General features: G+C 40.1%; 1 protein-coding gene across 6 annotated transcripts in view; it reads right to left on the bottom strand.

Moving 5' to 3' along the window:
* Positions 1–24,469, bottom strand: part of LOC109416537 (nyctalopin) — a 705,340-nt gene that overhangs the window by 502,573 nt on the left and 178,298 nt on the right. The gene's annotated exons all lie outside the window — the stretch shown is intronic.

Below are 24,469 nucleotides of genomic sequence, written 5' to 3'. Positions count from 1 at the left end.
AGCAGCAGCAACAGCGTAACCACATCAGCAACAGGTTCCAGAATAAGTGCAACAGCATTATTGTGTTTGAACTCCAGCCCGATGAAAAACGTTACTCCAACAATTTAACTTGCAGGAAGGAAGAAAACATGGAAGCTAGTGGATCGGAATCATAGGAAATAATAGTGAAGGAGAAAACAGAAACTAATATGGAAAGGTATGGCATTTGACTTTTAGGAGGGGAAGAAAACATGGAAATTATAGGATCGGAGTCATGGACCATAGAGGCAAGGAAAAGAGCGTGTAAGAGGAAAGGTATGATGCTTATTCCAGGCCGTCCATCGACAGCACCATTTGCGCTTGGTCCTCAGGCTTCCTTTTGATGAAGACGAACCCATCCTTGGTGAAAACGTTGTGCAGCTTGCCAGTTTTCTTCAGCTTGATAGCATGCGCCTTGAGTTGACGAGCAAGAACAGTGAGATTTTCGTTCACGTAGATGCGCTTATTGATGCTGAATCCAAGATGGTTCAGTGACAAACTACGCGAAGAAAGGTACCTTTGGTAGAAATCATCACGCACATTCTTGAAAGCGGATTGTAGCACTATAGGCGGAGAAGCTCCAGCTTCAATAGGGAGACGTGAAAATAATTTAAGAACCTCTCAAGAAACTCCAAGAAAGAAATGAGAAACCTGATTGTTTCAAGAAACCTCAAATTCTATTCAAAAGAATTGTCGTCCTGATTAGGAAAAATCATCCAAACATTGTAAAATAGGTTTGATTATAAAAGAATGTCCGTAGGGGTACACCAGTATATGGAGCGCTGAATTCCTACCTAGAGGATTTTCTTTTTACAAAAGATTCTATCAAAAATCTATCCAAATTTTTGTGAAGTAATAAGAGAAAATTGGTCTTTGGCTACAGAAAGCTAATTATTCTGTATTTTGGTGTTTTTTATAGACTAGCAGTAGCAATTCTCAAAAATTTATTTAAAAAATAAAAGCTCATTCCGATTACGCTGCCGCCGAATAGGGCGAACGGCGTGACACCGGCGTCGCCGCCGCTGCCTCTAAATACTATAAACGCCACCGCCGGTGAAATCTGCTTCGGCGCACACGTCTAATCCGGAGTCGGGTTCTGATGCATCTCAAACATATAGCTGAAGAACGGAATGCTCTATAAAGCTGAAATTTTGACAATTTGTCAAGCCAACTTTGATTAATGATCAGTCAAAATTTCAGCTTCTTACAGCATTCCATTTCCGAGTTATTATTTTGGGAAACGCCAGAACCTGACTCCGGATAATCGAGTCCGACCTGTAATATCATGTTACAATTTAAATATTGGAAAACGTAAAGCCAAGGCTTTGTTACTGAAATAGGACCAAAGGAGTGACGATATCATGACGATTTTTATGGTGTATTTATATGTATAGCATCCGTGGATTAGCTGAAGTTCATCCCGCCGACGTAGTGCACACTAAGCGTGCCTGTCTGGGTCATAATGACCCTAATACACGACTAGGGTTGAAACACACGTTTATCGCAAAATCATGACTCATTTTACCAGTTTAGGGTTCCGGATTTTGTTTTTTTTTGTGTGTAACTGACGATGTAAAAGTATAGCCGAGGATGTGCAGAAATACTTTGTCAATCACCAATGAGCTATCCGACGTTTGTAGAAAAAAGTATGTTATGTTATGTTATGTTATGTTATGTAAGGACTGTATGGAAAATAATTAGCAACATTCACAACAGCATTAAAAATGAATGAATCTACATATGGGTCATTCCACACCAAGTGTACAACACACCACGTGTTATCGACCATCACGGACTTTGACCAAATTTTGTTGGAATGTTTGTTTAAATGGAGGAAGAAAAAATCCAAATTTTGGTGCCGATCGGATCACCCCTCGGCCCGTGGCAGCACCCCTCCAAGTTTTCCCTTCCTTTTCTTAATTTATAGCTTTGAAACTATAACATATACACAATTGTGACCTTCGTCTTTGTTGAAGGAAATTGTCAGAAGAATCCAGGAAAAATATTATTTTTTCGATACAGTGTCGCCAAACATGTTATTTTTCAATTTAAAAATTTAAAATCGATTTTTCGTCGAATGAGTATATTTTGATTTCAAAAAGTTTGATTCCATCGTGTTTATCGGACATTTTCCAATCGAAAAAGCTTAACTCCCCGAGGTCTTTTTGGCCGTTCCAGAGATACAGCGATTTTAAGCTTGTTTCGCTAAGTTTCGCTAGAAAACATTATTCGATGCAATTTAAAGGATGTTTGGGCTGATTTAGATCAAGGGAAGCAGCAAATTGTGTGAAAAAAGTTTGGCAGTGTTGCCAGTTTTTCAACTATGTGTAATGGATAAGAATACATAGTTAAAGTTTAAAATGTATCTATCAATATACTTATTTTGAATGTTATTATTTCTATTGAAACATTGTTTTTTACGGAAGTGTTGCCAAATATAGCATTATTTCTTGTAAAAACTGATTTTCATACTTTTGATACTTTTGTATCAAATCCAATCAATAAAAAACGATTTTGCGTATGAAATCAGGTGCAATTTTCTTTGGGCTGATTAAAACAGTGATAAATGAAAGATCATGAAAAAGAAAATATGACAGTGTTGCCAGTTCATCAAATATGGGTATGTCAATGTTTATATACATAAAATGATTTTCTGTCTGTCTATCAGTCTGTCTGACCCTATGGATTCGGAAACTACTGAACCGATTGGCAAGAAATTATTCTGATAAAATAAAATGAACTCTTGAAGCATATATTCAAAACGAGTGTGTCGTTACATTTATTTCACCGAAAAAATGATTGTTTCAGATATCCACACATTGCCCTTTGATTTCTTTACTTTGCTACACTAAAAGTCGACTTGCGGTAATGACCAGCATATGGATGTTTTCAAATTTACCATTGTTTTGTTTCCTTTCATATCAACCGGTTCGATAGCTGAGTGGTAGCCTGGTGATCTCAAGTTTCTTGGTTTGAATCCGGTGGTCAACAAAGACATTAATTTGTTGAATTGAAATGAAATTCAGTCTGTACAAATTTAATGGCGTTATGTATTTAAATTCACCCTGCAGAATAGCAATTTCAACCGCAAGCCGACATTCAGTGTACACTGCACCTTTTGTGTGCGTATTTTTTGCGATAATTTTTTGAAAAGCGACTCCGAAGTTGGGCTGGAAACTGTTTTCCTTATGATTCAATCGGCACCAGAAGGAGCTGCAGCATGTACAGCTGTGTTTATAAAAATAGACAACAAACTTTAGAGGGCCTCTAATAGAGGCACAAATCCAACGAACGAAGCATCGAATCAAGCCGCACTTGTTAATCCTGGCACTGCTCACTTGCAAAAAGAGGCAGCTTTTCCAAATCGAGAGTATTTGTTCACTAATTTTCAAGATTGGTGCTCTTGAAAACGTGAATAGGGGGCCAAATCGGCCATTGTGGCAGCCATATTTATATTTTCTGATATTTCTCCTTAATGTTGTTCAGGTGCCTGGATAGTTACACTTTGTACGCACACCCGGGTTGCTAGTATTTTAAATGTGCCATCTAATCTGTCGCTTTATCCTTTTTCATGTGCTGTAGCGAAACAATGCAACTCTCCGGGAACTCCAAAATCCTTTCCGTGAAACTTTTACTTTTAAACTTGATTTTGAGCTGTTTTTGCATACTCTCTGATTTGCTTTCTTAATTGTTGTAAAAAAAAGAAGAACAAAACAACTCAACTTTGATAGTTCGATGCAGTAAGCCAAAAATGAGTAAGTGACATAGTATCGATAGTTCAGTTATTTGAACTGGCGGTTGGTTAAAAAAAACTTCTACTCTAAGTACTCTGTCTGTATGCGAGTTAATGGAAATTGCCCACCTCAAGGTTGGGTAGATTGAACTCACTTTTGGAAACTTCCCTTTCTCCGTGCAAGTTCAAAACAATGGATAAAAAGGGAAAAAAATGAATAGCAACTTGCACGCTACGGCAAGTTATATGAGAACTTTTGATACAAAAGTTCTCATATAATTTTGATTTTTACAATAAAATTAAATTGTTTGGCAACACTTTCGTCAACATTAATGTTTACATCTAGATAGAATGTCAATTGAAATAAGGATTAAAATATGTAAATTTTAAACTTCAGCAATTTATTGTTATTCATTCTTATAAATCCCTAGTTGATAATCTGGCAACACTGTCATATTATTATTTTTACATTGTTTTCTATTCTGCTTGATCTAAATCAGCCCAAATCATCTTTAAATTCCATCGACTATTGTTTTTTAGCGAAACTTGTAAGTTGGACTAATTTGATATATTAGAAAAAAAACGTTTCTCGTTTGCCGTGAGCTTTAGGCATAAGTATCAACGAACGGATTCACCGAATCAAGAAAACAGAGTAGTATCATGGTCGAGCAGCCGCTGTTGATTTCTTATCAAGCTATTTTATCTCGTTGCTTGCAACATTGTGGCATTAGGTAGTCATAACGGATTCAAAATAATGTTTCTTCAAGTTTATCGTTCCTTATTATAGTTTGCCTCGGTCAAAGCCAATTATTTTCTAAAATTTCTTGGGGTTTGTAAGAAATGATTGTCTGCGATCTTTTCAAGTTGCAGTGTGTATGTATTTCGAGTATATTCAAAATGTCGATGGCTTGTTTCGATAGACATTAGTTTCCAGGAATTGTTTAATAACTTTTTCTGTTGGTCTGCATGAAATTTATCTGAAATAGCTTAAAGAACTGGTGGGGGAGATTTTCTCTAAAATTATACGAGGCATTTCATCTTTTTTAGAATGCACAAACCTTTTTAAATTTTTAATTCCTGGTGTTTTAAAATTAGTTCATGTTTTTATATATTTTTTTTTTCATTTGAAATTTAATCAATTATCATTATTAGTTCATTAGCTTCAGTTTCTCAATCATTGATAGTTTTGATTAAGCTTATCATATCGAAATAAACATAGTTTTTATAATTAATTAAAATCTATATGTATAAAAATGAGTTTGACTTCCCTTTGAGGCAACAAAAGTCACGAACGGCTGAACCAATCAGAATGACCCTTGCATGGTTCGATTCGTATTCATGGCGGCTGTGTTTATAAGTAGTAAAAGTTGTGAAAATCAACTATAAAAGTAGGAAAATTATTAAAGTACTGCTTTTTCATGAGCTGGGAAGGAAATCAGTACGATCGAATTGAAACCAATCTAGAGTGCGGTGCAATTTTGAGCTCAACAGTTGTCAAACCATCACAAGATGGCAAGACAAAGTTTGCCGGGTCAGCTAGTTACATATAAAATTGTCAAAAGCATTTTCCATTCAGAAATAACATGAAAACCACAAATAAAGAAGACTAACTCATTCCAAATCGAACAACTCCAAATCCCGCTCAAAATTGATACGATTGACCAATCAAACCAACCGACACCTACTTCCTCCGAATATGGTGCCGATGCGCGTGTTCCAATGAAGGGCAGCTAAGCTGCCGCTTTCTCAATTTCATCACCTATCGTCACCAAAATCAATCGACACCCTAAGCCTACACGTACAACAAACAGTCAATAGTGGGCGCTATATATGATAAATCTCGCTGTTGTTGGGTGTGCTTTCACTTTTTTTTATCAAGTTCATCGCTAACCGACGACGATGATAGCCGTTATTTGATCAATCAAAGGGAACCTGGGTCTGCCTCCATTCGGAGTTGCCAGATTCACAAGTTTTCGGCAACTCGGGCATTTGCGTGTAATTCATTAATTATCGATCAAAATTTAAGTTTGAAAATGTGTTGAAAATTTAAAATAACTAATTTTAAACTTACAATCTGTCACAAATATATATGTTTACGTATAGGAGTTTGTAAAATCTGATTTCGTTTTTTTTTTAATTTAATTTTTTATTTTTTGCAAACATTTTTATTTTAATATTTTTAAATATGTTTAAGTAGTTGAGTTTATGTTTTCAAAAATGAGCAAGCAATTTCAAAATGCTGAATAATATTCCTGGTATTTATTGACACATGTTAAATATTGTATTACAAATATTAACCGTAGATATATCTTTTGTTTTGGTTTTAATTTTGTCTGTTTTAGAACTTATGAATTTTATTTTAGTAAATACATTCTTAAATTTGACAACCCTGTTCCTGATCACTGTTGTTAAACCAGTCCTGTTAACTCCGTGACGAAGTGACTCCGAGAGACATATCCAATCATCATCGGCATCATCCTACTGCCACCGTCGTCACAACCTCCGACGGCATCCGCTGAAGCTTTTGTGTCGTATTTTTTCGGTGAAAGCGACATATGCGTGCGATGCTCGTTCGAAGTTCAAATATTTGATGATACCCGCCCTTACATCGAATGCATCTTCGTCGTGGTCGTTGCCATCGTAAAAACAGAAGTCTTCGTATTCGTAGAAAATTTTTGGGAAGCACACGTAGCAGTCACTAGACTTTCCATCATTTTCTCGGACAGTTTAACGACCATCACGCACTATCATTGCACTTGGCATCGAGCTATCTACCAACCAACCACATGTACCGGCTAGGAGGAACATCCTTTCTACGCTCTGTGTCACGTTTCTGTCGTTCGGCCTACGATACCAGAACGGACACTTGACCACAAAATGAATTAGGAGCTTCACACATGGAATTCCCACACTCTTATCAGCAACGATGCGGTACGACGACCGTCAAATGTGCGTTTCCTTCTGTTTCAGATCTCCCGGTAAGGGTGACCTGGTTTTTCAGAAAACTGAAATGTAATGTGCATTTCACTGTCGTCCTCGTCATACAATTTTCCTCTGTAGAAGCTACGTCAATGATGATGATGATGATGATGTCCAGTAGAACCAACACTACAAATGACAACAACGCGGTGACGACGAAAACGATTGTCCATTTGTTTTCCCATTAATCATTCACAGGATTAGATCTCTTCGCCCACTCACTGCTCACTTTGCGGTTTTGGTGGTAGTTGGGCCATTTCGATTTGCTTTTGTGTCGGAGGAAAGGTGACGAATTGGCTTTTCGTGGGAGATGAATTGAAGTGCAAAGATCTTGTCACAGGATTAGGTCTGCGGTTGATCTTATGGGTTTGTGGTCGTGGCTAAGGATATTTGGAATTGATGGAGCTTATGTTGAGCTTATCATCAGTAGAAATTCGATTCTCATCGCCAATCATTCTAAACACTCATCCATAGCATTTGACTTGTTAAAGTTAGTGAAAATGTTTTCAGAGAATGTGACATAGTCCAAGAAATTGTGTGCATAACATCGAAAAATGTTTCAAAATGGAAGAGTGGGATAGAAACACATAAAGAATTCAATCAATATCACACTTACTTCTGGATCGCTTGATCGGCACATTTTTGATAGCTTCAGTAATCGATGTTACTGATCCTCAGTACGACGGTTGCTAAAAAATCGTGGAAAAGATAAATAACCCGTTTTTGCTGAGCGAGTTCTCTTTTCAACAGTATAAATTTAATTAAAACTCTGTTTTAAACTCAATATTCAGAATTGATTTTTTTCTTTTTATTATTTTTTTGTTTATTTATTGATTTTTTCATTTTTTGTTTTTTTTTTATTATTTTTATTTTTTTAAATCTTCTTTTACTTTTTTTATGTTACCAAAGTTCTGTTGCTCAAATCTAGTTTGTAGGCCTTGTGGGAATTCAGATAAGAATTGATGATCATCTAAGTGAACTGTTTGACTTTAACCTTCCTAATGCACGTTGGGAACAGCTCGGTGACGTAGTGAATTGTTTTTTTTTTTGTTTTGAATAAAAGTTTGTTGAATATACAGTAGTTCAAAAACTGGGATACATCATTACTGAACTGAAGGTAATTCGTGTGATTCTATTGCAAGTTTAGTCATAGTCTACTATTAGTCTTTCGTCAAATAAATTCGAAGTCGTAAGTTAGAAATCATTGTGAAAGGAATTTTGAATTCGCTGTCTTTTTCCTCTCGAGAGTGTAGTTGAATACTACAGATTTCCAGTTCAATTTGCATTATTTTATTTTTACAGGCACGCGTTGGAAACCTGCACGTCAGTGTAAAGGTTATATTTTTAATTTCGATTACCAGTTTCACGAAAATCCATGACATAAAAACTCCAGTCTATTTTATTCATATAGGGTAATTGATCCGATCATGGAGGAGTTAAGCACTGGATTCCTGTTTAAACCACAATTGTATCGCCCCAAGCAAACTTTTTACATGGATTGAATTAAAATAATAAAATCCATCCTTAATCTACGAGAAAATAACGAAATATTACCACTTTGATGTTGTTATGAGCAGGGCTGGCATTTCCTCACTCACTGCGCGCAATGCGCAGTTTCAAAACGCAAAGCGCAAAGAGCAGGTGGCTACGCAATGAGAAATAAAAAGAACGCAGTGAGCAAACTCACACGCAGAGAGCAGTTTGCCATTACACACTGCGTTATTTGTTCTGCTCACTGTGAAAGAGAGTGAAAGTAAATTGACAATGAGTGAGGCGAAACGAAGTGAAATCAGAGACAAACAGACGTAACACTGACGAAATTTGCTTTCTATATTTGTCAAGATCCTGATTACTTTGAGAATTGATGTTTTCGATAAAGTTGTTAGGCTGTTCAAGGGCCTAAAGATTATGGATCGTTTGATTCAGTATTCCACCACCAGGTGGTGCTTGAGGTCAAACAAATTTTATATTTCATATATCTCAGGACTCTGATCACTTAGAAAGTTGGTGTCTTCGGCAATGTTGTTTGGTAAGTCAAGGGCTCAAAGTAAATGGACCACTTGTTTCGAAACTCCGCCACTAGGCGGTGCTAGTTACACATTTGCAAGATCATGCAAATGATTGTTTTTTTTCATTGAGTATTCATCATGCTGTAATTTTGTTTACTTTGAACATGTTCAAGTCAAGTCAAATGTTTTACAAAGACCAATATGTTAGCCGTAAATGTGCAAAATTTCATTTCATTCGGTTTAATAAATTCTGAGATATAGCAGTTAAATGAAAAATACCCAAATATGAATCATTTGACTAGAATCGCTCTAACTTCATGTAAAATTATCCAATCAAGCCCAAATTTGTACCATTTAGAGCTAACTAGTTGTGCAATAAGCGATAAAAATTTGAGAATTTTTGGTGCACTCTATAAAAAGTTACAGCTTGCTGAATATTTTTGCGATAATTAATGAAAGTTGCATGCTTCCTCTAATTGATAACTAGCGCCACCTACTAGCAGAATATTGAAACAATTTACCAATCAACTGAAAGGCCTTAACCAACCAAACAACATTGCCGAAGACACCATCTTTCTAAGTGATCAGAATCCTGAAATATATATAATATAAATTTTGTTTGCTCTGTAGCGCCGCCTAGTGGAGGAATTTTTATTCAAACAAATCATAATTGGTAAATTCTTAACCAGCCAAATATTTTTTCAGAAGACATCAACTCTCAAAGTTATCACGATCATGAGATATTTGGTATAAAACACTCGTCAGTATTACGTCTGTTTGTCTCTGACATAACAGAAATCACAGACAACAAGATGTGATACTTGGGAAATTTTCATACCGTATATCTCAGCACTATGATTACTTAGATAGTTAGTGTGTTTGACAAAGTTGTTAGATTAGTCAAGGTCTTGCTAGTGATAGGCCGTTAGATTATAAATACCTCCACTAGGTGGCGATAGCGATCAAGCAAATTTTATATTCCATATATCTCAGGACTCTGATCACTTAGAAACATGGTGTCTTCGGCAATGTTGTTTGGTTGGTTAAGGCCTTTCCGTTGATTGGTAAATTATTTCAATATTCTACTACTAGGTGGCGCTAGTTGAAAATGAGTAGAAGCATGCAACTTTAATTATTTATCGCAAAAATATTCAGCAACCTATAACTTTTTATAGAGTGCACCAAAAATTCTCAAATTTTTATCGCGTATTCCACAACTAGTTAGCTCTAAATGGTACAAATTTGGGCTTGATTGGATAATTTTACATGAAGTTAGAGCAATTCTAGTTAAATGATTCATATTTGAGTATTTTTCATTAAACTGCTATATCTCAGGATTTAGTGAACCGAATGAAATGAAATTTTGCACATTTACGGCTAACATATTGGTCTTTGTAAAACATTTGACTTGACTTGAATATGTTCAAAGAAAACAAAATTACAGCATGTTGAATATTTAATGAAAAAAATCAATCATTTGCATGATCTTGCAAATGTGTAAATTGCGCCGCCTAGTGGCAAAATTTCGAAACAAATTGTCCATGAACTGTAAGCCCTTGGCCTACCAAACAACAATGCCGAAAACACCATCTTTCTAAGTGATCAGAGTCCTGAGATATATGAAATATAAAATTTGTTCGATCACTAGCGCTGCCTAATGGAAGAATTCCGAATCAAACTACCCATTACCAGTAGGTCCTTGACCAGCCTAATAATTATGCCGAAAACACCAACTCTGTAAGTTATCAGGATCCTGAGATATATAGGAAGACATTTTCGTCAGTGTTACGTTCGTTTATCTGTGATTTCAGTCATACCAACTGCTCAATGAGCAGCGCAATGAGCATGCGTGCATTATGTGTCCTTTACTCTTTGCGAGAAACAGATACATTACGCACTGCGCCAAAACGCAGTGAGCCTCAAAGAGCAAAAGATCCGTGAGAATGAGCATCCGTACGCAGCACATTCGTTTGTATTGAATGCGCGCAGCCAGTGGCTCACTGCGTTTTTACACTTTGATGAGAATTCCAGCCCTGGTTATGAGCATTTTATTCGTTTTTATTTGAAAGAACATTGTGTTCCTAATGTTGCGGTATTTGTTCCTAATGTTGCGGTATTTGTTCCTATTGTTGCGGTATCCCATTGAAATCATATGGGATATGGGATACCGCAACATTAGGAGCACTACCGCAACAATAGGAACACAGCAGCAAACACATTAAGGAAAATATATTTTTTTAAATAGATTTTTGGGCAAATCTTAAGCAAACAAATGGTGCAATCTCATAATTTAAGCACCATACATCTATTAAAAATACCTTTTGGTAACATTTCAGTCTAAAAAGTGCTCAATTGCCATTACCGCAACATTAGGTACTACCACAACGATGGGAACAATTACCCTAGATGTATATACCTGAAAACAAGGAAAAAAGCATAAATTAGTATACTATTTTATTAGAGCAAAAAACTGTAAATTTAAAAATATACTTTCCTGAAACTAAAACAAACAATTTTTATCGTATTCAACTGAAAGTGGCTAGATACATGCATGTTTTATGTCCTTGTATTGTAAAACAGAGTTACTAAACCAATTTAATTCTCTAATACCCAACTTTTTTTTTGATCTAAAAATAAGGCCGGAACAAATCTCATTTTCTTCTTTTGCCACTTTGCTCGTTGACTCGTCAAGGGGGGGCGGGGGGTGATAAATAATAAATGTATTTGATGAAAAATTACCCAAACAATTAGGCAAAATCGTCAAACTCATCGGATTTGTTAAGAAATTTTCTCGACGACTCTAATTTTACTTTAAAATTTTTAAATTTCCTAAATAAATTATTTGTGTCGCCCCTCAAAATATTAAATTCCGACAAAAAATTTACGAGGGGGGGGGGGGTTAACATGAGAGAAAATCGAAATTTGTGTCAGCCTAATTTTTCGATTTAAACATGTTTTGGAAGATGATTTCTTTTAATTCTCGATTCAGTTAATATTGTTTTTACTTTTTCTAACTTTCATTATTGGGCATCCCCACACTCTTATATGGGGTCTCCAGTTAGCCTAGTGGTTAAGGCTATGGATCGCCAATCCGAAGACGGCGGGTTCGATTCCCGTTCCGGTCGGGAAAATTTTCTCGACTCCCTGGGCATAGTGTATCATTGCACTTGCCTCACAATATACAATTTCATGCAATGGCAGGCAAAGGTAGCCCTTCAATTTATAACTGTGGAAGTGCTCAAAGAACACTAAGTTGAAGAGAGGCAGGCCAAGTCCCAGTGGGGACGTAGAGCTAAAAAGAAGAAGAAGAAGAAGAACACTCTTATATTTTTTTCTGGATCTTTTTGGGATACCGAATTTTTACGACGCACATATTTTGAAATTTTATGATTACATATTGTTAAAGTATTTTTATTTTTTCTTCATGGATTTTTTTTATTTTTGTTTAACTTCAAGGAAAATAATTTTAGAGCGTATTCAACTCCCTCAAACTCTTTCACTATACTAGGTGACCATAACTTCAATTTTTCAATGATTAAAAAAACGTAAATACGCTTCAAAAGACACCAAAAACCATTTTCAGATATACAGAATAGTCCTAAATAGTAGTCAAATATATAAAACTTCTGATTGCCCAGGAAAGGAAGATACAAAAATGCTCTAACTATATCCCGTCTGAAGGTGGGGTTGGGTATTAGAGGTTTAAGTCTAACAGATCTCCCACTATGATTGATGCTGTTGTTGTCGTCATGTATCCATGTGTATTCTCTAAAATATTAGCTCTCTTCGGATTTGAAAACTGAAGTGGGCTGATGCAGGATCAAAACTATTTAAATACTATGAAAATTCTGTTATTTTATTTTATTTACAAAATGTACTAGAATTTTTGTTTTTTTTTTGTTTTTCGTGCATCATTTTTAGAAAGGGTCAGGGAATTTTCATTGGTGAGGTAGTTTTAAAGATGTTTCAGATGGTATCAGGGAGTTTTAGGAGGGTTTAGAAGTGAGGATTAAGGCCACTTCCAAGAAGATTATAAGAGATTTTTCAGAGGGCTTAAATTAGCTTCCAAGAGAGTTCCAAGACGTCTCAGAGGCAAATTCATAATACGATAGAACTTCTATTTATACCATGGTGTTTAAGAGGGTTATAAGCCATTTCAGGGGAGTTTTAAGGGTCTTTTAAGGGAACCACCTGAAATTCCCTGCAACCCTTTTAAACACCAGGACTTTCCCTAAAACACCCCTGAAACCGGAATCCCTTGGAATCCCTAGAGACTCGTTGGAATGCTCCAGAAACCCCCTGCAACACCCCTAGCAAACCCCTGAAAACCTCTGAAACCTCCCGAAAGCTCCTCTAACGTTCTTGAAATCCACTGAAACCCCCTGTACCCTCTAGAACACCCCTGGAACGCCCCTGAGAGTTTTTAAGATCCCCTGAATCTCCATGAAATCTACCGGAGTGCCCATAAACACCATGGAACGCTCTTGAAACCCAATTATACGTGCTTGAATAATCCAGGAACCTTGGAACGCCACTAAATTCATCTGACACGCTCTTGAAATCCCCTTGAATACACCACTAATCTGTAACGTCGTTGGAACCTCCTGAAAATTCTTCGAAATACCCTGGAGTGCACCTGGAAAGCTTCTGGTACGCTATTTGAACCCTATAAAATGCTTTGAAGCCTTCTGACACCACCAGGAACAACTCTGGAAATCCTTGAAATCCCTTAAAACCATATGGAGTACCTCTGAAACGCCTCTGAAACCCCCTGAAACGTCCCTGGAGTCCCCGAAATCGCTTGGATCGCTACTGAAATCCCCTGAAAAGCACATACATGCCCTAGAAACCCCTCTAAAACCTTTTACATCTCTTAAATCTCCCTGGAACGCCACTTAAACCATATGAAATGCTTCTGAAACCGAGTGTAGACTTAGCTTAGGTTAAAAGACACAAAAATAAAAATTAAAAAAAAAATGCTCCTGCAACCTCCTGCAACCACCAGGAACGCCCCTGAAACCCCTTGAACTTGTAGAATGCTCCTGAAATCCTGTGGGACACCTCATGGAACGCCACTAAAACTCTATGAAACCTCATGTGGCCTCATGTGGAAATGCTCCTGAAGCGTCCTCGGAACGCCCCTGAAACCCCCTGAAATTCCTTGTAACGCTCCTGAAATCCCCTGGAAGTCCCTGAAATCTCCTGAAAATTTCTAAAATCGCCGTGTGAAGGATTATCTATAGTTAAATTTCACAAGTTATTTTAAAAACCTGAAAACCCTTAGAACACCACCCCGACACCTCCTGAAACCCTTTGGAACATCCCTGGAATGACTCTCAAACCCCATAAAAACCCTTGGAACGCGCCGGAAAGCCACAGAAACCCCTTCCTTCCCTTGAAGCTCCTTGTAACGCCACTTAAACCATATGGAATGTCCCTAATAGGGCCCCTAAAGCCACAGCTGTGAAGGCGTGGGTATTCAGCATGACTGACTATGCTGAGGGTGGCAGAACAGCTATGGCAAATTATGCACGAATACGGATTCCCGGATAAACTGATACGATTGATCAAGGAGGACGATGGATCGAGTTATGTGCGTAGTTTGAGTATCAGGGACACTCTCGCACCGCTTCGAATCGCGCAGAGGATTACGGCAAGGTGGTGGTCTTTCGTGCTTGCTGTTTAACATCGCCTTAGAAGGTGTAATAAGGAGAGCGGGGATCATATGTAGCTCGTAAATTTGAGACGATGGCGGAAACGTACATCTGACTAAAGTGTAAAGCCAGGCGAATCGGATTAGTCAATAATGTGTCGAAGACAAAGTACATGATGGCAAAGGGCTCCAGGGAGAAATCACCGTGCCTGCCACCATGAATTTCTATCGATGGTGATGAAATCGAGGCGGTGGATGAATTCGTGAACTTGAGCTCACTGGTGACCGCCGACGACACCAGCAGAGAAATTCAGAGACGCATTGTGGCAGGAAATCGAGCTTACTTTGGACTCCGCAGAACACTACGATCGAAAAAAGTTCGCCGTAACACGAAGTTAACTATCTAAAAAACGCTGATTAGACCGGTAGTACTCTATGGGCACGAATCATGGACTCTACGTGCAGAGGGCCAACGCGCCCTTGGAGTTTTCAAACGGAAGGTGTTGCGTAGCATCTGCGGCGGAGTTCAGATGGAAGACGGTACTTGTAGAAGGCAAATGAACCACGAGCTGCATCAGCTGCTGAGAGAACCAACCATCGTCCACATCGCGAATATCGGGAGGCTACGGTAGGCGGGTCACGTCATCAGGATGTCGGATAGCAACCCGACTAAAATGGTTCTCGAGAGTCATTCGACCGGTACAAGAAGACGTGGTGCGCAGCGAGCTAGGTGGGTCGATCAAGTGGAGGACGATTTGCGGACCCTTCGCAGAGTGCGGAGCTGGAGACACGCAGCCATGGACCGAGTTAGGACACTCAGGCCTTAGTCTGACCGGTAAGGTAAGTATGCTGAGGGTGACAAAATCCATCCCCCCTGACACCACCAGGAACACTTCTAGAACACCCCTGCAATCTCTTGAAACCCTATGGAATACATGTAGAATGCCCCTGAATCCCCTTAAACTCCTGGAACGCATCATGGAACGACCCTTATTACCCCCTGAAACCCGTTGCGACCCCAAACGCCATTGAAACCCCCTGAAACGTCCCCGAAACCCCCTGAGATGTCCTGGTGGCCTCCTCCTTAGAAAAAATCTGGCAGTAAAGCTTACAGTTAAAGTGATCGTAATGAGCTAATGCCAAACTGGAAATAAAGGATGTGAGCGTCACGAGTGGCCAGCTGACACTGTATGAAATTTTTAAATCAATCATTAAAAATATAAAATATGGACAGTGATTGCCATGCGTGTTATCAAAATTAACTTTCTAAGATCAATTCAACGTACTTGCATCCCCATGTTACTCAGTGCTCTTTTATGCACGATTTTGTTGCAATAGAAATTATGCACCTGGATCTACAATCTGTTACTAGTGCCTACAACTGCAAAACCACATTCCATATCCAGAAGCACCTGAGAACAACCCGTTCTACCGTCACTTCTTACACCATTAGTGCAATAGAGCGATTCACATCCCGAAGCTGACCACTTCCACCGACAGCCGACCAACCAACCAAGAAACCTGTTGACCCACATATTTATTCGTTATTTATCGCAACAGGCAGCAGTCATCATCGAGCATCATAGAGCGATAGAAAGAAAAGCATGCATAGAAAATCACCGTAAGATCGAGTTCGGCCAGCAGAGGCAGCAACAGCAACAGCATCATCATCGGTAGCAGCCACGCTGCAACACCCATCCAAACCTGGGAGTACCGTAAAGTGTTCCTGTTTTCCCCGCACTTTCCCCCCATTTTCTCGCCGATGACGACCGACGTATGCCTTTCCCATTGGTGGCGTGGATTTAAATCTACTCAACCAACCAACCGACGAGGTTCGATTACGTAGTGCAACATGCAAACACGTCTAGAGGGCCCCTCCGATTCATCCGTAGCGTAACAACAACCGGGCCGGACCCTTCTTCTTGTGGCGGCGGGCGGCAACTCGTCCGTGACCATGGCGAGTGCATTTCTCAGCCCACACTCTTTCACGCCACAAGCAAGCTGAGAAAAACCAGCCATCTGGATGATATAACCGTTCCAGAACTCGGCTTGTTCGGAGGTTCCCGATGACGACTACGGTGACCTAGAAGGGAACGAGTTACGGCAACAGATCGAGTGACACCGGGAATTGGAAGACTGTACGACTGTACCTATTTATCCATTCCTTTGGATGATCGTGCACCATAACGGTTCAGTGACTGGCTGCGCGCCAATCAACGGAGAGTTGGCGGTGAAGACCTTTCGCTGTTGCAGATAAGTAATTGCTGCTAGCACGGAAATGGATGTGCGGTTCGAATCCGGTTCTGGCGGGAGATGCTTGGTAGACGTGGGATGTGACATTGACAGGAAGGAAGATCGTTTATTATCCAATAACCTAACTATTTATACTGGAAAGACTAGAAATTACTCGAGAGTTATGGAATACATGAAGCAAGACTGTTCAGGCTCATGTTTTCGAGCTCTTATTGACTGGGCATCCGATGCGACTAGACATACTTTTGCCACTTGGAGTTATGCAAATCTTTGCCATGATCTACATAAGGACCTCTTCTTTGTATTCATGGCATAACATCCCAACTAATATTGGGCCTGCTTATTTTCTTAGTGGTCAGCGAGCATGTTCACACTTGTTAACTGAGTAATTCTCGTTGAGATCAGCTCACTATTTACACCTTGTCTTTAAAAATGTTCAAGGTGCGATTATCTGAAAATCTTCGCCAAAAAAGTAAGGAAAATGCATTTGGTTACTACTTAAATTGATGGACCCCCCCCCCCCCCCCCCCCCCGATAGTTAGAGCCATAACAATTTTGCGATCCACTCGAGTTTGGCCAATTGTTGGCCCATTTAAACCGTTATAACTCGAAAGTTTCTCCCAAAACTATCTCAAAACGAAATGTTGTTGAAAGGCGGCAAGATACAGCTACTTTTTGTAATTATAAAAAGTTGGGTCGACCATTTTGATTTCGGCCGCCATCTTGAATTTATACACCCAAAATTTTGTTTCACCTTGTTGGCAACCACCGATTTTCAAAACTTCTGCGTCAATCGAAAGATGAGACAGTTTTGCACAACATATCAAAAAATTAAAGTGTTTTTTTTCTTCTATCATTTCCACATTAAAAAAAAAGGTGTAAATAATGGACCGGTCTCAGCGAGAGTTACTCAACTGAGAGTTTTTTGTACCAATTCAAAATTTGGTTTTATGACAGTTTACAGCACCTCTCCAAAACTATTTGGACCTAGATTTAGACTTTAAATGTTTGCGGCGATCAGCACATCTCAGGCAGCAACATTGCGCCAAGATAAATGAAACATTATTTATTATATGTCATTGATGAGCACGTCATGGCACAGTGGTTCCATTTGTTCAGGGAAGCGGTCATAAAACTTTTTTTTTCGTTTTTTGAAGGGCAGAATCATTATAAGTGACCAGAAATAGAATGTTATGACTAGGAAAGGATCTTCCAGTACATTTTCATGAACATCACTTGAAAAACATAAACTTTAAACACTTTTTTATGATAAATGATAATATCATTAAAAAAGCTTTATTTTGCACAGAAATCAGTAATCAAATATTTTTAATTATTACGAAGATTGGGTTGAATTCTGAAGAATTTCTGCTAAGTATTACACGTTAAACCATGTATCGCACGACAGTATCATAATAGATTCTTGTTCATAGTATCAGTATTAGCATTATAATTGCGACTTATTAGTAGGTTTTGTTTCCGCTGCAAAAATAAAAGAAAAAACTGAAGATTTTTTCTCAAAGATAAGGTAGTTTGCACTGTCGAAACACAGAAAAATCATCACAAATCTAATTAGTATGGTTAACTACAGTACCTAATACCCAATAGTTATAATTCTGAAACAGTAGTACAACAGTGCAATTACAGAGTCAATTACCGTAAACCGGGGTCAAATTGATCAGCAGGGTGAAATTGATCATGCGGGTACTACATTGTAATTTCATACTAGGAACTCTGCGTCGTAATGATCTCAAACTTTTTACGTCATCTGGTTCGTAGATGTCTAGAGAAGAGTGTAGAATTTTATTTTTTTAGAAAGAAGTTAGTTTTGCCTTATTTTTTTAAGGAATTTGCAATGTATTACTCATTTAGCTGAAATCATGGCTACTAAACAATCGATTACCATAATGACTTCCCGTAAATTCTCTGTTTTAACATTTTTGTGGAGCCTTGGTTGGAAAGTTATGTTGCTAATAAGAACATGAAATAGTTAAAAAAAAAAAAGTTCATTTTATGTTGAACTAGTCATTTATTGTGACAGAAATCACTTATTTCAAATGAAATTGCCTACCTTTAGGCGTTTAAGGGGAAATTTCAAAATTTAATTTTGCATTTAAAGTATTAAATTCACTAGTTGTAAGATTTCAAACCTGTTGTTCGGTTTTAGAAGAGCAAAATTAGGCGGAGAAGGAAATTTTCCTTTTTAACCGATGCTTAATTGTATACTGATCAATTTCGCCCCAAAGTGGCATTTACAATTTTTTGATAGTTGAAGTTATTTAACTTAAAGTTTAAATTTGTTGAACGAAATTCTGTCACGTGGTTCCATGGAGATCCACTGGGTACTGATTTTACAGAAATTCTTTTGGAAATATTTAGAATTCCACTAATGTTATCCGCAAAAGTTGTTTTGAAGTGATCAATTTGACCCCGGATTACGGTACTTCTAAAATTATTTCAAACAAATATTCAGGAATAATTCACAATACGAACGTAAAAGGAAATTTTCAAACCGTAAAAATATTGCTTTAACCAACTATATGATTTATGTGCTTGCGTTTTGCAAAATGAAAAATATTCAAGTATTTCCAGTAGTTTTTGTATCTAGCAATTGCATTAGAAATGCTATCCAGTAATATAGTACGTGTAATTTTAATCAAAGATAGCTCTAACCTAATGAAAGAAATACAAATACTCCTCCTGCAATAAATTCGACGCCTGCAATAGTACCAAAGAAATCTATTTGTATAGATTTCACGTTGATAAATTGATAAAACATTCAGATTTGGGAAGGGAATATAAAGATCTATGTCCAGTAAATATTACTCAAAGAACGTATTTACTCCTTCTTCTTCCAGCACTACAGTTTTAGGTACTGGATGGATTTTGAGGAAATTTTGTCAATGTTGGCAGTAAATTCGAAATTACTTATCAAATTTGACAATTACAAAAATAAGTTTTGACGATGCCAAATGAGAATGGTTGTTTTGGAAGTACTCATATCGCAAGTCATTCCTCCAGAACTGTATTTTTTCTTTATAATTAAAAAAAAATCACAAAGTTTGTTTTCAAACAAAATATCTCTCAATTATTGTAAAAAGCATTGAAATATATCATGTGAAAAATTCAGTCATTTTGGTACGTTTGTTAGACAGTTACAGAAAGACTGGTATATGTATAATTTTGTAGTTATTTTAATACATATTTTTATAAAAATAAAGGGTAACTTCCAATACATCCTGCAAACTTATATGCAGATATTTGCAGCTACAACCTTCACAGATTGATTCTCCTACTCAAATCTGATCATTCTATGGCTGACGATTGATTAAATGTGGTTAAGAACATGTTTGAAATGTTACATGATTTTATATTATGTATATATTCTATGGGTGAAATTATGTACCTATTACTCATATCCCCGTTGGTCCAAAAACATACAGTTTCACTTCTTGGTGCTTTGAGTCAGAAGATAAACATCTATTCTGATTCTCCGCGTTGAAAACCATTTAAAAATCCACTTGGTTTTGATATACGACGACGCGGTGTACAACTAAAATGTCACGTGATTTTTCGACAAATTTTGAGAATCTCAAATTGCATAACAGGACCCATATTCTCAAGCAAAATATGCAACAGAAACTTACATAAAAATGTCTTTTCTGCATTATTGGGAACATGATTGATTCATAAAAATTATATAAACACATAAATTAGAAAATCAATTTTCCGATTTTTGGCATATGGACCAGGAGGAATGCGAAAAGAAGTTTCAGGATACCCACTATCGAGACGTGGACGGCAGATATGTTGTGTCGCTGCCTTTCCGAGAATATCCTCCCCAGCTGAAGGACAACCGAGAGTTAGCCCTGCGTCGCTTCTTTTCCCTCGAAAGGCGGATGAAGAAGGATCCTGCTCTCAAACTCCAGTACAGCAAGTTCATCGACGACTACGAAGCCCTGGGACACTGCCGAGAGATCATCGAGGATTGCGATGCACCGAGTCAACCCCGGTACTACATGCCCCATCATGCGGTACTTCGTCCATCGAGCTCCAATACAAAGCTTCGTGTGGTGTTCGATGCATCAGCCAAGGCTTCGCCATCTGACGTTGCTTTCAATCAAGCGCTTCTGGTAAGAGCAACAGTGCAGAACGACATCTTCGTGATCCTCGTTCGCTTCCGGAAGCACTTCGTTATGTTCACGGCTGATATTTCGAAGATGTATCGGCAGATCAAGGTAGTTCCAGCCCATTCGTGCTTCCAAAGGATCTTCTGGCGAGATGATCCTGCGCAACCTCTTCGGGTACTGGAGTTGACAACGGTGACGTATGGAACAGCGTGCGCTCCATTCCTCGCGACAAGGTGTTTGTTGCAGCTGAGTATCGACGAGGCCGACTCCTTCCCCATCGCTGAGAACATCGTCCGAGAAGATTGCTACGTCGACGGAGCTGATACAGTAGCTGAAGCCATCGAATGCCAGACCCAGCTTATTGGAATGCTGAAATCCGCGGGGTTCCCTGTCCATAAGTGGAGCTCCAACTCTACGAAGCTGCTAGAACGTATCCCTGAATCAGATCGTGAGGAATTGGTAAATCTCAGTGACGGCTGCGAAAGAGTCATGAAAACTTTAGGTTTGACCTGGAGTCCGCAGCGGGATGAGTTTGCATTCGACGCGAATAATCTTACCGACTATTTGAAACCTCCGACCAAGCGATCTGTGCTACCCGAAGTCAGGAAGCTCTTCGACGTGATTGACCTCCTTTCACCGGTTATCAACATCGCCAAGCTGAAGAAACCGTTGGTATCCCTGCAGGCCTTCGTGCGGAACCGTATTGAGAAAATACAGCTGCTCATGGGATCGTCGAGTGTACAATGGAGGTACATTTCAAAGAAGGAACACCCGGCTGGCGTCGTCTCGCGAGGACGGCTGCCAGAGGCATTGCGTACCGGCGAGTTGTGGTGGACTGGGCCCAAGTTTCTTCAATGTGCAGATTACGATGTGGAGATTCTAGCAGACCTTCCTGACGATGCTAACTCGGAGATTAGAGCAACACCGATCGTCGCAGCATGGGTCATCAACCAAGATGAGCTGCCTGTGTTTTCGAAGTACAGCTCATTTCGGAAACTACAGCGTGTGACTGCTCTAGTTCAGCGATTTATTCGGAACTGCCGACTAAAGAACGCCTCACAGCGTGTTGCCAGTCATCGTCCGACGATTTCGGAGCTACAAGAGTCTCCGGAACTCATCGTGAACGTTATCCAGCATGAGACGCTAGCGGATGAAATTCATCGCATGGAAGCCAACGAGCCGTGCAAGCGGATCTATGTGCTGCATCCCAGCCATCGCAAAGGAGTGATGCGAGCTGTCGACGTGATGATTGGCGGAACAACACAAAATGTTTGGGGCTCCGCAGTGCCTCAAACGGGAATTTCTTTCTCGCAAGAAAGAACACACGGGTTTTCACTTTAAGCACTTTACTTTATTGCACTAAACTTGGCGTTGTCCAAGCCACGCCAACGCTTGTAATTACACTTCACTTTTACACTTATCACTTCACACTACTTGACCGTTAGCCGGGTCAATTGATACTGTTTCGTTGTTCGGTGGTGGTGCTCTCCTTTTATAGCACTCCGGAAGGCATCCAGAATGTTCTACAATATTCCCGGATAAAACATTCTAGAACCTTCCGTCGATCTGGCTGCACTGCTCGAACGAAGTAACTCACGGTCACTCACGAGCGGCCTGCACATGTTCTTCCAACTGGGTGCCGCCGCGATGAGGCTCGCGCGCTCGCAGCTGTCATCATCAATCATCATCGTCGGTGGTGAGTGGTCCCGCACTGGGATCGTTGTCGCCGCCGTGTTTACTTTTGTGGGAGCTCGAGTGACGCTGTTCGATCTCGTAGGGGAAAGTGGGGCACCAAAGCGTTTATGGGAAAGTGGGTCACTTTCGCCACCGGAGCGCCCGATGGGCGCGAACATACTGCCCCCGGGCTGGAAGCACTCTTGTCGAAGCAACGGCATTGGGTGACGGTTGGCTTCTCTGCGATTGAGTTGAAGCGATGGTCGACTCGTCGGAATGTTTCCCTGTTGTCTTCGTCGTGGCACTTTGACACAAGATATCTCCATCAGTTTGGATAATCCAGCGTGTCCTTCCTTGGATGGGCTGAGTTGCTCGACAATCATCTCACAGCAAACTTCCGCACTGATCAACTCGCCCACCAGAGCAGGCGTCGAAGCATTTGCAGAAGTCCTCGGTGGTGGTTTCGATGGCTTTGTGTGCCACTTCTTTGTGGCCTTCAGTCTTTGAAGCTCGTGGAACTTTCCCTTCTCGCTGTTACTGTCAAAAACCGTGACACGTACAGCAGTGCTTCGGGCCAACTTCACGCTGTTTAGAGTTCTACACTTCATTGTGTCCGACTCTGAGCCTTTGGGAAACACCGGGTTCATCGATATTTTCACCAACGACAACTTGGAGGGTTCGACCTGAACGGACTCCACTTGGTCGAAAAAGGGGTCGAGGGCTGTCACAAGTGAAAGCTCCCTGTGTGACAGCAGATGCGGTTCGTCTAGAACGATCTCCCATTGGATTGCAGCTGTTGCACTACTCAATGGCTTTACGTGCGACGGCTTATCCTGAGCGATCTTCACGTGTTTCGGGTTAGCTGCAGTGGAATCTGGAAGATCACTGCACGACTTGGAATGCTCCTTGTGAGCAGACTCTGGTTCCACGGCGGATGTCACAGTGCGCAGAGGGTATTCTACGCAGGACAAATCAGAGAGCTCCTCCTGAGCGGACTCTGATTCTCTCGTGCTTTCCGTGGACTCGATTGTACATGAGGCGTGGTTCGTCAGCTCCAGTCCGGACGATCTGGTCTGCATTCTCTGGAGGAAGTCGGACCCTTCGACGAATGTCGCAGTGTGAACGGGTTGTTCCTCATTGGACGGACCAGAGAGCTTCTCCTGAGCAGACTCTGGGTGCTTCACGGCTGCCACTGTTACAGTCTCGGTGCTAGCCTCCACTCGACGTAGCTGCTCGGAATACTCCTTCCGAGCAGATTCCGGATGCTCGACGGATGTCGTAGAATGGGCGTTCGGATGTGGTCCCACACTTGCTTGTCGGGAGTGCTCCTCCTTATCGCACTCCAAGTGGTGTTGATGATCCACTTTATGCAGTAGACCAGGGGCTGCTGACTCGTCAGACTTCACGGTGTAACTTGGTGAGCCGGAGAGCTCCTCCTGAGCGGACTCCGACTGGCGATGGTTCCGGATACTTACCGGTTTGCAGTGCTCCTTCTGAACATCCTTCGGTTGGTGGTTTGTTCTGGACGCGTCAGAGAGTTCCTTGAGACCAGACTGCGTTTGGTTGTGAATCCGCAAGCATCCTGAAGATATCCAATCCTTGCTGGCCGGTTGGATTACCTGGACGGGGATCGTAGTGCCACTCGATAGCTGCACACAGGACTGGCTGGATAGCTTCGTCGGTGTGAACTCTGTACGGAGGGAAGTCCGCTTCCAATCCGCGCCTTGTCGATCTTCAGTGCTTGGTACGCCACATCTCGTTGTGTGACGCGATTCCTTCGTACAGGACGACCTATCGTGTTCCCTGTAAACGTTGTTCGGTTCGTCCTTGGACGTCTCAGAGATTGCCGGCGGCTCTAGACTGGATGAGTCGTAGAGTTCTTCTGAGACGGACTTCAACTGATGCCGGTTGTGGAGGCTACCAAAAGCTCGGCACTCTCTCGATTGCGACTTGGCTGCTGGCTGGGTAGGTGTCACAGTGTGATTTGTTGGCGTCACACTGGACCAATAAGAGCGCTCTT

This window comes from Aedes albopictus, chromosome 2 (genome assembly GCF_035046485.1).
Source record: "Aedes albopictus strain Foshan chromosome 2, AalbF5, whole genome shotgun sequence".
In the NCBI taxonomy this organism is placed as follows: Eukaryota; Metazoa; Arthropoda; class Insecta; order Diptera; family Culicidae; genus Aedes; species Aedes albopictus.
Note: the sequence above shows the minus strand (reverse complement) of the source record. Positions and strands in the feature narration are given on the sequence as shown.